The following is an 11,273-nucleotide window of genomic DNA, read 5'->3' as shown; positions in this document are numbered from 1 at the left end:
TATCCGTGGGCATGATTATACGATATGCATCACACAATCTCAGATTCATCCAACCAACATAAAAGTACTTCAAAGAGTACCCCAAAGCTACTACCGGAGAGTCAAGAACGTGTGCCAACCCCTATGCATAGGTTCCCAATGTCACGAAACCCGCAAGTTGATCACCAAAATATACATCAAGTGGCACATGATATCCCATTGTCGCCACAGATAATCACGGCAATACATACATCAAGTGTTCTCATAAAAGACTCAATCCGATAAGATAACTTCAAAGGGGAAACTCAATTCATCACAAGAGAGTAGAGGGGGGAGAAACATCATAAGATCCAACTACAATAGCAAAGCTCGGGATACATCAAGATCGTGCCATAGAGGAAACACGAGAGAGAACACGAGAGAGAGATCAAACACACAGCTACTAGTACATACCCTCAGCCCCGAGGGTGAACTACTCACTCCTCGTCATGGATAGCGCCGGGATGATGAAGATGGCCACCAGTGATGGGATCCCCCTCCGGCAGGGTGCCGGAACAGGGTCCCGATTGGTTTTTGCTGGCTACAGAGGCTTGCGGTGGCGGAACTCCCAATCTATCTTCTGTTCTGGAAGTTTTAGGGTACGTAGGTATATATGGGTGCAGGGGGTACGTCGGTGGACCTCCGGGGTGCTCACGGGGTAGGGGGCGCGCCCTAGGGGGGGGCGCTCCCACCCTTGTGGGCAGCCCGGGACTCCCCTGACATGCACTCCGAGTCCATCAGGTTGCTTTCCTTCCAAAACTAACTTCTCCAGTTGATTTCGTTCCATTTTGACTCCGTTTGATATTCCTTTTCCTCGAAACACTAAAATAGGCATAAAACAACAAATCTGGGCTGGGCCTCCGGTTAATAGGTTAGTCCCAAAAATAATATAAAAGTGGATAATAAAGCCCAATATTGCCTAAAACAGTAGATAAAGTAGCATGGAGCAATAAAAAATTATAGATACGTTGGAGACGTATCAAGCATCCCCAAGCTTAATTCATGCTCGTCCTCGAGTAGGTAAATGATAAAAAAGAATTTTTGATGCGGAGTGATACTTTGGCATAATTTCAATGTAAATCTTCTTAATTGTGGCATGAATATTCAGATCCATAAGATTCAAGACAAAAGTTCATATTGACATAAAAATAATAATACTTCAAGCATACTAACAAAGCAATCATGTCTTCTCAAAATAGCATGGCAAAAGAAAGTTCATCCCTACAAAATCATATAGTTAGGCTATGCTTCATTTTCGTCACACAAAGATGTTCCCAACTTCTATACCCCCGATGACAAGCCAAGCAATTGTTTCATACTTAAATAATCTCAAACTTTTTCAACCTTCACGCAATACATGAGCGTGAGCCATGGATATAGCACTATGGGTGGAATAGAATATGATGATGGGGATTGTGTGGAGAAGACAAAACAGGAGGAAGTCTCACATTGACGAGGATAATCAATGGGCTATGGAGATGCCCATTAATTGATGTCAACATGAGTAGTAGGGATTGCCATGCAACGGATGCACTAGAGCTATGAATGCTCAACAAAAGAAAACTAGTGGGTGTGCATCCAGCTCGCTTGCTCATGAAGACCTAGGGCATTTGAGGAAGCCCATCGTAGGAATATACAAGCCAAGTTCTATAATGAAAGATTCCCACTAGTATAAAAAGACAACTTATGAGACTCACTACATGAAGAACAAGGTGCTACTTTGAAGCACAATATATGAGACTCACTACATGAAGAACAAGGTGCTACTTTGAAGCACAAGTGTGGGAAAGAGATAGTAGCATTGCCCTTTTTATTTATTTTCTTTTTTTTGGGCCTTTCTTTTTTTTTGGCCTTTCTATTTTTTTGATTGGGCAATGCTCTAATAATGATGATCATCACACTTCTATTGATTACAACCATAAGGATTACAACTCGAAACTAGAACAAGATATGACTCTATATGAATGCCTCCGGCGGTGTACCAGGATGGTGCAATGAATCAAGAGTGACATGTATGAAAAATAATGCATGGTGGCTTTGCCACAAATACGATGTCAACTACATGATCATGCAATGGCAATATGACAAAAGTAATGTATGTCATGAATATGATGGTGGAAGTTGCATGGCAATATATCTCGAAATGGCTATGGAAATGCCATAAATAGGTAGGTATGGTGGCTGTTTTGAGGAAGATATAAGGATGTTTATGTGTGATAGAGAGTATCGTATCATGGGGTTTGGATGCACTAGCGAAGTTTGCACCAACTCTCAAGGTGAGAAAGGGCAATGCACGGTACCGAAGAGGCTAGCAAAGGCGGAAAGGTGAGAGTGCGTATAATCCATGGACTCAACGTTAGTCAAAAGAACTCATATACTTATTGCAAAAATCTAGAAGTCATCAAAAATCAAGTACTACGCGCATGCTCCTAGGGGGATAGATTGGTAGGAAAAGACCATCGCTCGTCCTCGACCGCCACTCATAAGGATGCACAAGCCAGGTACACTTCATGTTTCAAATTTGTTACACAACTTTAACCATACGTGCATGCCACGGGACTTGCAAACTTTAACACAAGCATTTATCAAATTGACAATTACTCAACTATCATGACTTTGATATTATCACCTCCATATCTCAAAACAATTATCAAGCATCAAACTTATCTTAGTATTCAAAGCACTCAAAAGAAAGTTTCACGTATCTTGAATACCAAGTATATTAATATTAAGCAAATTACCATGCTATTAAAGACTCTCAAAATAATCTAAGTGAAGCATGAGAGATCATATATTTCTTCAAAATAAAACCACCATTGTGCTCTAAAAGATATAAGTGAAGCACTAGAGCAAACAACAAACTACTCCAAAAGATATAAGTGAAGATCAATGAGTAGTCGAATAATTATGCAACTACGTGAAGACTCTCCCATTTAATAATTTCAGATCTTGATACTTTATTCAAACAACAAGCAAAAAGTAACAAAAGAAAATTGACGCTCCAAGCAAAACACATATCATGTGGTGAATAAAAATATAGCTCCAAGTAAAGTTACCGATGAACAAAGACGAAAGAGGGGATGCCATCCGGGGCATCCCCAAGCTTAGTTGCTTGGTTGTCCTTGAATATTACCTTGGGGTGCCTTGGGAATCCCCAAGCTTAGGCTCTTGTCACTCCTTATTCCATAGTCCATCGAATCTTTACCCAAAACTTGAAAACTTCAACCACATAAAACTCAAAACAAAACTCGTAAGATCCGTTAGTATAAGAAAATAAAACCACCACTTAGGTACTGTAATGAAATCATTCTAAATTCATATTGGTGTAATATCTACTGTAATCCAACTTATCTATGGTTCATACCCTCCGATACTACTCATAGATGCATCAAAATAAGCAAACAACACATAGAAAACAGAATCTGTCAAAAACAGAACAGTCTGTAGTAATCTGTATCAAACGTATACTTTTGGAACCCCAAAAATTATGAAATAAATTGCTGGAACTGAGAAATTTGTCTATTAATCATCTGAAAAAATAATTAACCTAAAATCATTTTCCAGTAAAAAATGGCAGCTAATCTCGTGAGCGCTAAAGTTTCTGTTTTTCACAGCAAGATCACATAAACTTCACCCAAGCCTTCCCAAAGGTTCTACTTGGCACTTTTTGAAACAAGAGCTATAAAACATGATTACTACAGTAGCATAATCATGTGGACACACAAAAACAGTAAGGATAAATATTGGGTTGTCTCCCAACAAGCGCTTTTCTTTAATGCCTTTTAGCTAGGCATGATGATGACAATGATGCTCACATACAAGATAAGAATTGAAACATAACGGGAGCATCATGAAGAATATGACTAGCACATTTAAGTCTAACACACTTCCTATGCATAGGGATTTTGTGAGCAAACAACTTATGGGAACAATAATCAACTAGCATAGGAAGATAACACAAGCATAGCTTCAAGAATTTAAGCACATAGGGAGGAAACTTGATATTATTGCAATTCCTACAAGCATATATTCCTCCCTCATAATAATTTTCAGTATCATCATGAATGAATTCAACAATATAACCAGCACCTAAAGAATTCTTTTCATGATCTACAAGCATAGAATTTTTAATACTCTCCACATAAGCAAAATTCTTCTCATTCGGAATAGTAGGAGTATCATAAGAGACTTGAACACTAAAAATTGTTTCCACATTAAAAGAGTAATGTTCAGAAAAAAGGGTAATCATAATCATGACAAGATTTGTTAATATAATCATAACTACTTTTTATAGCATAAGTTTCATCACAATAATCATCATAAGTAGCAACTTCGTTCTCATCATAATCGATTGAAACCTCTCCCAAGATAGTGGAATCACTAAATAAAGTTGACACTCTTCCAAATCCACTTTCATATTCATCACAATAAAATTCAACATCCTCCAAAATAGTGGGATCACTACTTCCTAAAGTTGACACTCTTCCGAATCCACTTTCATCAATATAATCATCATAGGTAGGAGGCATGCTATCATCATAACAACTTTGCATATCAAAACTTGGGTTGCTAAAAATATCATCTTCATTAAACATAGCATCCCCAAGCTTGGGACAAACATTAATCTAAGCAAATATATTCTCAAATATGTCATTCTCATCAAACATAGCTTCCCCAAGCTTGGGCCTTTTCGTATCATAAGCATAATCACTCTCATCATTAAAAATATTGATAGCACCAATAGTATAGCAATTATCATCATCACAATGAGTAGTAGGAGCAACATCATTTGAGAGGGATACCTTTCTACCTTTGTTGCTCCTTCTTTTCTTTTTCTTCTTCACATTATGTGTGGGTTCAATCTTCCTCTTTGAGCTCCTTATTGACGAGATTGGTTGAATAGAAAACTCCTCCTCACTACCTGATTCATCATAAGAAATAATAGGAGGATATTGGGAAGTCTTTTACCTTTCATTAGTATTCTCATCCTCTTCTATTTGCTTTCTTTTCCTTAGGTAATTCGCAATATAAGGATTTTCAATACAATTCACCGCACAGTACACATAAATCTTCTCTAGATCAAAATCAAGAAATCTATCAAGATTAAATTTTGGAATACCCTCAGTTATACGTTTCATTTCTTCATACCCCAAAAGAAGGCTAGGCTCTTTATAATGCTCAAGAGTAATCAAATTATCACAATATTTAGACACGACTTGATCATGAAACAAATAGCATTGGAGCTTTAAATGACCATGTTCATTGCAAAGTTCACAAGGGGCACAAAAAATATTGAATCTTTCAGCACATTCATCTAGCCCTTCTTGCAACAATTTGGTTTGTAAGTACTTATGCCTCTTGCAATATCTATCTTCCCTATTAGGTGTGTACTTACAAACCCAATGCACTCCACAAAATTGACATGTTTATAGGAGACATTTTCATCATAACTAGTACAATCATCATTAGCATCATGGATATTCAAAGAATTCGTACTAACAACATTGCAATCATGCTCATCATTCAAATATTTAGTGCCAAACAATTTAGAGATTTCTTCTTCTAGCACTTGAGCACAATTATCCTTTCCATCATACTCACGAAAGATATTAAAAAGATGAAGCGTATGAGACAAACTCAATTCCATTTTTTTGTAGTTTTCTTTTATAAAATAAACTAGTGCTAAAGCAAGAAAAAAATATTCGATTGCAAGATCTAAAGATATACCTTCAAGCACTAACCTCCCCGGCAACGGCGCCAGAAACTGCTTGATGTCTACTACGCAACCTTCTTCTTGTAGACGTTGTTGGGCCTGCAAGTGCACAGGTTTGTAGGACAGTAGCAAATTTCCCTCAAGTGGATGACCTAAGGTTTATCAATCCGTAGGAGGCGTAGGATGAAGATGGTCTCTCTCAAACAACCTTGCAACCAAATAACAAAGAGTCTCTTGTGTCCCCAACACACCCAATACAATGGTAAATTGTATAGGTGCACTAGTTCGGCGAAGAGATGGTGATACAAGTGCAAAATAGATAGTAGATAAAGGTTTTTGTAATCTGAAATAATAAAAACAGCAAGGTAACAAGTGGTAAAAGTGAGCGTAAACGGTATTGCAATGATAGGAAACAAGGCCTAGGGTTCATACTTTCACTAGTGCATGTTCTCTCAATAATAATAACATAGATAGATCATATAACAAGCCCTCAAAATGCAACAAAGAGTCACTCCAAAGCCACTAATAGCGGAGAACAAACGTAGAGATTATGGTAGGGTACGAAACCACCTCAAAGTTATTCTTTCGGATCGATCTATAAAAGAGTTTGTACTAGAATAACACCTTAAGACACAAATCAACCAAAACCCTAATGTCACCTAGATACTCCATTGTCACCTCAAGTATCTGTGGGCATGATTATACGATATGCATCACACAATCTCAGATTCATCCAACCAACATAAAAGTACTTCAAAGAGTGCCCCAAAGCTACTACCGGAGAGTCAAGAACGTGTGCCAACCCCTATACATAGGTTCCCAATGTCACAAAACCCGCAAGTTGATCACCAAAACATACATCAAGTGGCACATGATATCCCATTGTCACCACAGATAATCACGGCAAGACATACATCAAGTGTTCTCATAAAAGACTCAATCCGATAAGATAACTTCAAAGGGGAAACTCAATTCATCACAAGAGAGTAGAGGGGGGAGAAACATCATAAGATCCAACTACAATAGCAAAGCTCGGGATACATCAAGATCGTGCCATAGAGGGAACACGAGAGAGAACACGAGAGAGAGATCAAACAAATAGCTACTGGTACATACGCTCAGCTCAGCCCCGAGGGTGAACTACTCCCTCCTCGTCATGGATAGTGCCAGGATGATGAAGATGGCCACTGGTGATGGGATCCCCCTCCGGCAGGTTGCCGGAATAGGGTCCCGATTGGTTTTTGGTGGCTACAGAGGCTTGCGGTGGCGGAACTCCCGATCTATCTTCTGTTCTGGAAGTTTTAGGGTACGTAGGTATATATGGGTGCAGGGGGTACGTCGGTGGACCTCCAGGGTGCTCACGAGGTAGGGGGCTCGCCCTAGGGGGGGCGCGCCCCCCACCCTCGTGGGCAGCCCGGGACTCCCCTGACGTGCACTCCAAGTCCATCAGGTTACTTTCCTTCCAAAACTAACTTCTCCAGTTGATTTCGTTCCGTTTTGACTCCGTCTAATATTCCTTTTCCTCGAAACTCTAAAATAGGCATAAAACAACAAATCTGGGCTGGGCCTCCGGTTAATAGGTTAGTCCCAAAAATAATATAAAAGTGGATAATAAAGCCCAGTATTGCCTAAAACAGTAGATAAAGTAGCATGAAGCAATCAAAAATTATAGATACGTTGGAGACGTATCAATTTGTCACTCCGATTGTCGGAGAGGTATCTCTGGGCCCTCTCGGTAATGCACATCACTATAAGCCTTGCAAGCAATGTGACTAATGAGTTAGTTGCGGGATGATGAATTACATAACGAGTAAAGAGACTTGCCGGTAACGAGATTGAACTAGGTATTGAGAAACCGACGATCGAATCTCGGGCAAGTAACATACCGATGACAAAGGGAACAACGTATGTTGTTATGCGGTTTGACCGATAAAGATCTTCATAGAATATGTAGGAGCCAATATGAGCATCCAGGTTCCGCTATTGGTTATTGATCGGAAACGTGTCTCGGTCATGTCTACATAGTTCTCGAACCCGTAGGGTCCGCACGCCTAAGGTTTCGATGACAGTTATATTATGAGTTTATAAGTTTTGATATACCAAAGGAGTTCGGAGTCCCGGATGAGATCGGGGACATGACAAGGAGTCTCGAAATGGTCGAGACATAAAGATCGATATATTGGACGACTATATTCGGACTTCGGAAAGGTTCCGAGTGATTCGGATATTTTTCGGGGTACCGGGGAGTTACGGGAATACGAGGAAGAAGTAATGGGCTTCATGGGCCAAGTGGTGGAAGAGAGGAGGCAGGGCGCGCTGCCCCTAGCCCAAACCGAATTTGAACTAGGGGGCCGGCCCCCCTTTCCTCCTTTTCCTCCCTCTCCTTCCTTCTCCTTCTCCTCCCCTTCCTTCCCCTCTCCTACTTGGACTAGGAAAGGAGGGAGTCCTACTCCCGATGGGAGTAGGACTCCTGCCTGGCGCGCCTCCTCCTGGACGGCCGCCCCCTCCCCCTTGATCCTTTATATACGCGAGCAGGGGGCACCTCTAGGAACAACAACAATTGATCCCTTCGATCTCTTAGCCGTGTGCGGTGCCCCCTCCACCATAGTCCTCCTCGATAATATTGTAGCGGTGCTTAGGCGAAGCCCTGCGACGGTAGAACATCAAGATCGTCACCACGCCGTCGTGCTGACAGAACTCTCCCTCGACACTCGGCTGGATCGGAGTTCAAGGGACGTCACCGAGCTGAACGTGTGCTAGACTCAGAGTTGCCATAGTTTCGGTGCTTGATCGGTCGGGCCGTGAAGACGTACGACTACATCAACCGCGTTGTTCTAACGCTTCCGCTTTCGGTCTACGAGGGTACGTGGACAACACTCTCCCCTCTCATTGCTATGCATCACCATGATCTTGCGTGTACATAGGAAATTTGAAATTACTATGTTCCCCAAAAGGAATTACTTATTCAGGGCATCCTGTTGTGCTAGAAGGATATAGTGATTCAAATTGGATCTCCGATGTTGATGTACTCTATGCAACAAGTGGGTATATATTTACTCATGGAGGTGGCGCAGTGTCAAGGAGGTCTTGCAAGCAAACCATATTGACGAGGTCAACTATGGAAGCAGAACTAACTGCTTTGGACACAGCTACTGTTGAGGCAGAGTGGCTGCGTGAGCTCTTGATGGACTTGCCTGTGGTTGAAAAACCCGTACCGGCTATTCTTATGAATTGCGACAACCAAACAGTTAGGCTAAAGTGAACAATTCTAAAGATATGCGAAGTCATCAAGACACATGAAGAGACGTTTAAAGTCTGTCAGGAAGTTGAGAAACTCTGGAGTAATAACTGTTACGTATATTGAAACAGACAAAAACCTGGCAGATTCCTTTACAAAGGGACTATCACGAAATGTGATAGATATTGCATCGAGGGAGATGGGTATGAGACCCATAGATGTTACACCATAGTAGTAGCCCAACCTTTGTGATCGGAGATCCCGTGAATTAGGATCTGGGAAGAACAAGCTATTGGTTAACTGAGGATACCAATAATTAATGGTCGTCTCCAAGTGAAGATGCAAAACTCTCAATAGTTGTAAGGCTCGGATCTGTAAGGCAGGTTGGCAACATGCCTTTATGTGGTTCTATTGGCTATAATTAGCAAGGATGTTGTCCTACAGAGCAGTCCTGAAAGAGCACACCTATGTGAGCTCTGACTGTAAACGTCGCAGTCTATGAGATTTGGGTGATCTCTAGTAAGCTCACGAAGAGACCAGGGAGTATGACGTATAAGCTCCAAACCACGGGGTAGTCTACTGGCGGTCAAGTACTGGTTATGACTTTGAGTGAAACCTGTTCACACAAAACTAGCAATTCAAGGCTTAGTCCATTGTCAAGTTGTGAATGGATGCAGCTTAAAGTTCTAGGCAGAAGTACAACTTAACAGTCTCTGCTGAAACACTGGTGTATTAAACAAGTGGTGAGAGAAGGCAAATCTCTAAATGGGTATTTGAGATCTGGTGGGGGATTGTTAGAATTAATGGACTAGGACCATAGCAATTTCTGAAATCTCAAATAGTGGCCCATGTGTAAAATGCCAAGTGGTGGTGCTAAAGTTTAGTCCCACCCTGGAAGTTGAACAAGAGTTGGACCTCTTTATATAGTGGGTTATCTCCACCACTCTAAGTGGTGTATGAGAAGATAAAGGGAAGACCACACGCGCGCTCGCTCGCCTGGCCGGGCCGGGCCGGGCGTGGCGAGGCAAGGCGGCGCGTACGTGCGACATGCGCGTGATTCCGCCGAAATCCGGTGCATCTCCTTGCAGGGGCGCAACTTCCTTTTGTTGTTTTACTTTTATGTCTTGGCAGACAAGTTAATGATTTCTTGTCTGGTAATTATACGAATTAGAAACCAAGTCGGTTTCGGATTGTGATCGCGACACAATGTCGCCTCTGGTCCTAATATATATACAACTACCGGTTGCGGCCAAAGACACACTGAAAACACCAAGGGTTTTGCCTCATCTTGCAACTTGCGCCGCCTTCGTAGTCTACTCCATGCCAAACTCCGGCGTGCATCGGCGCGTGGGACAACAGGTCTCCGGAACCATTCGTCCTTGTGATCCTGCACTGGGAGAGGACAAATTAGGTTTTTGGGAAGCGCTCTGCATGACTGCTCAGATTCGTCATCACGAGTCGTCTTCCATGCAAGTCGGGCGGTGCTACTCATCGTCGTCTTCATCACCGTCAGCAATAGATCATTGCCAACATCGTCATCAACACAGTCGCACCCACAATAGCTAACGAACAGTACGTCCAACATCATCTGTTCATGTTTATCTCTACAGCTGTTTTTTCATGTGTGTTGTTGTTGATGTTTTGCTGTTCTTCTAGTTTGCTAGATTCTTGCATGCTAGTACCTGTTCTAGTCATGAATTATTTAATGGAATTAATCATGAACTTGCCTATTTTTCCAACAATCCAAAAACCTAATTGTAGGCAATTTCCTGAGTTAACTATGGCTGGATTCGCTGATGCACTGAGGCCGGATAAGTTTACCAGTGTGTAGTTTAAGAGGTGGCAGGTGAAGACCACGCTCTGGCTTACTGCTCTGAAAGTTTTCCACGCTAGTGTTGGTGCTCCAGAGGGAATGACTGATGAAGATCAGAGAAAATTCCAGGAAGCCAATACTATGTTTGTGGGATGCATTCTGAGTGTTCTTGCTGGCCGTCTGTGTGATGTGTACATGCACATAGATGACGGAAAGACTCTGTGCGATGCACTGACTGCAAAATTCAGTGCAACAGATGCAGGCAGTGAACTATATATCATGGAGAGATTTCATGACTACAAGATGGTGATTAACCGTTCTGTGGTTGAACAAGCTCATGAGATACAGTGCATTGTGAAGGAACTTGAACTCCTTAAGTGTATTCTACCCGACAAATTCGTGGCTGGGTGCATGATTGCAAAGTTGCCTCCTTCATGGAGGAATTTCGCCACAACTCTGAAGCATAAAAGATAGGAGATATCAGTTAAAAT

The sequence above is a fragment of the Triticum dicoccoides genome, chromosome 6B (genome assembly GCF_002162155.2).
Source record: "Triticum dicoccoides isolate Atlit2015 ecotype Zavitan chromosome 6B, WEW_v2.0, whole genome shotgun sequence".
In the NCBI taxonomy this organism is placed as follows: domain Eukaryota; kingdom Viridiplantae; phylum Streptophyta; class Magnoliopsida; order Poales; family Poaceae; genus Triticum; species Triticum dicoccoides.
The sequence above is the reverse complement of the archived record's forward strand: the minus strand, read 5'-3'. Positions refer to the sequence as shown.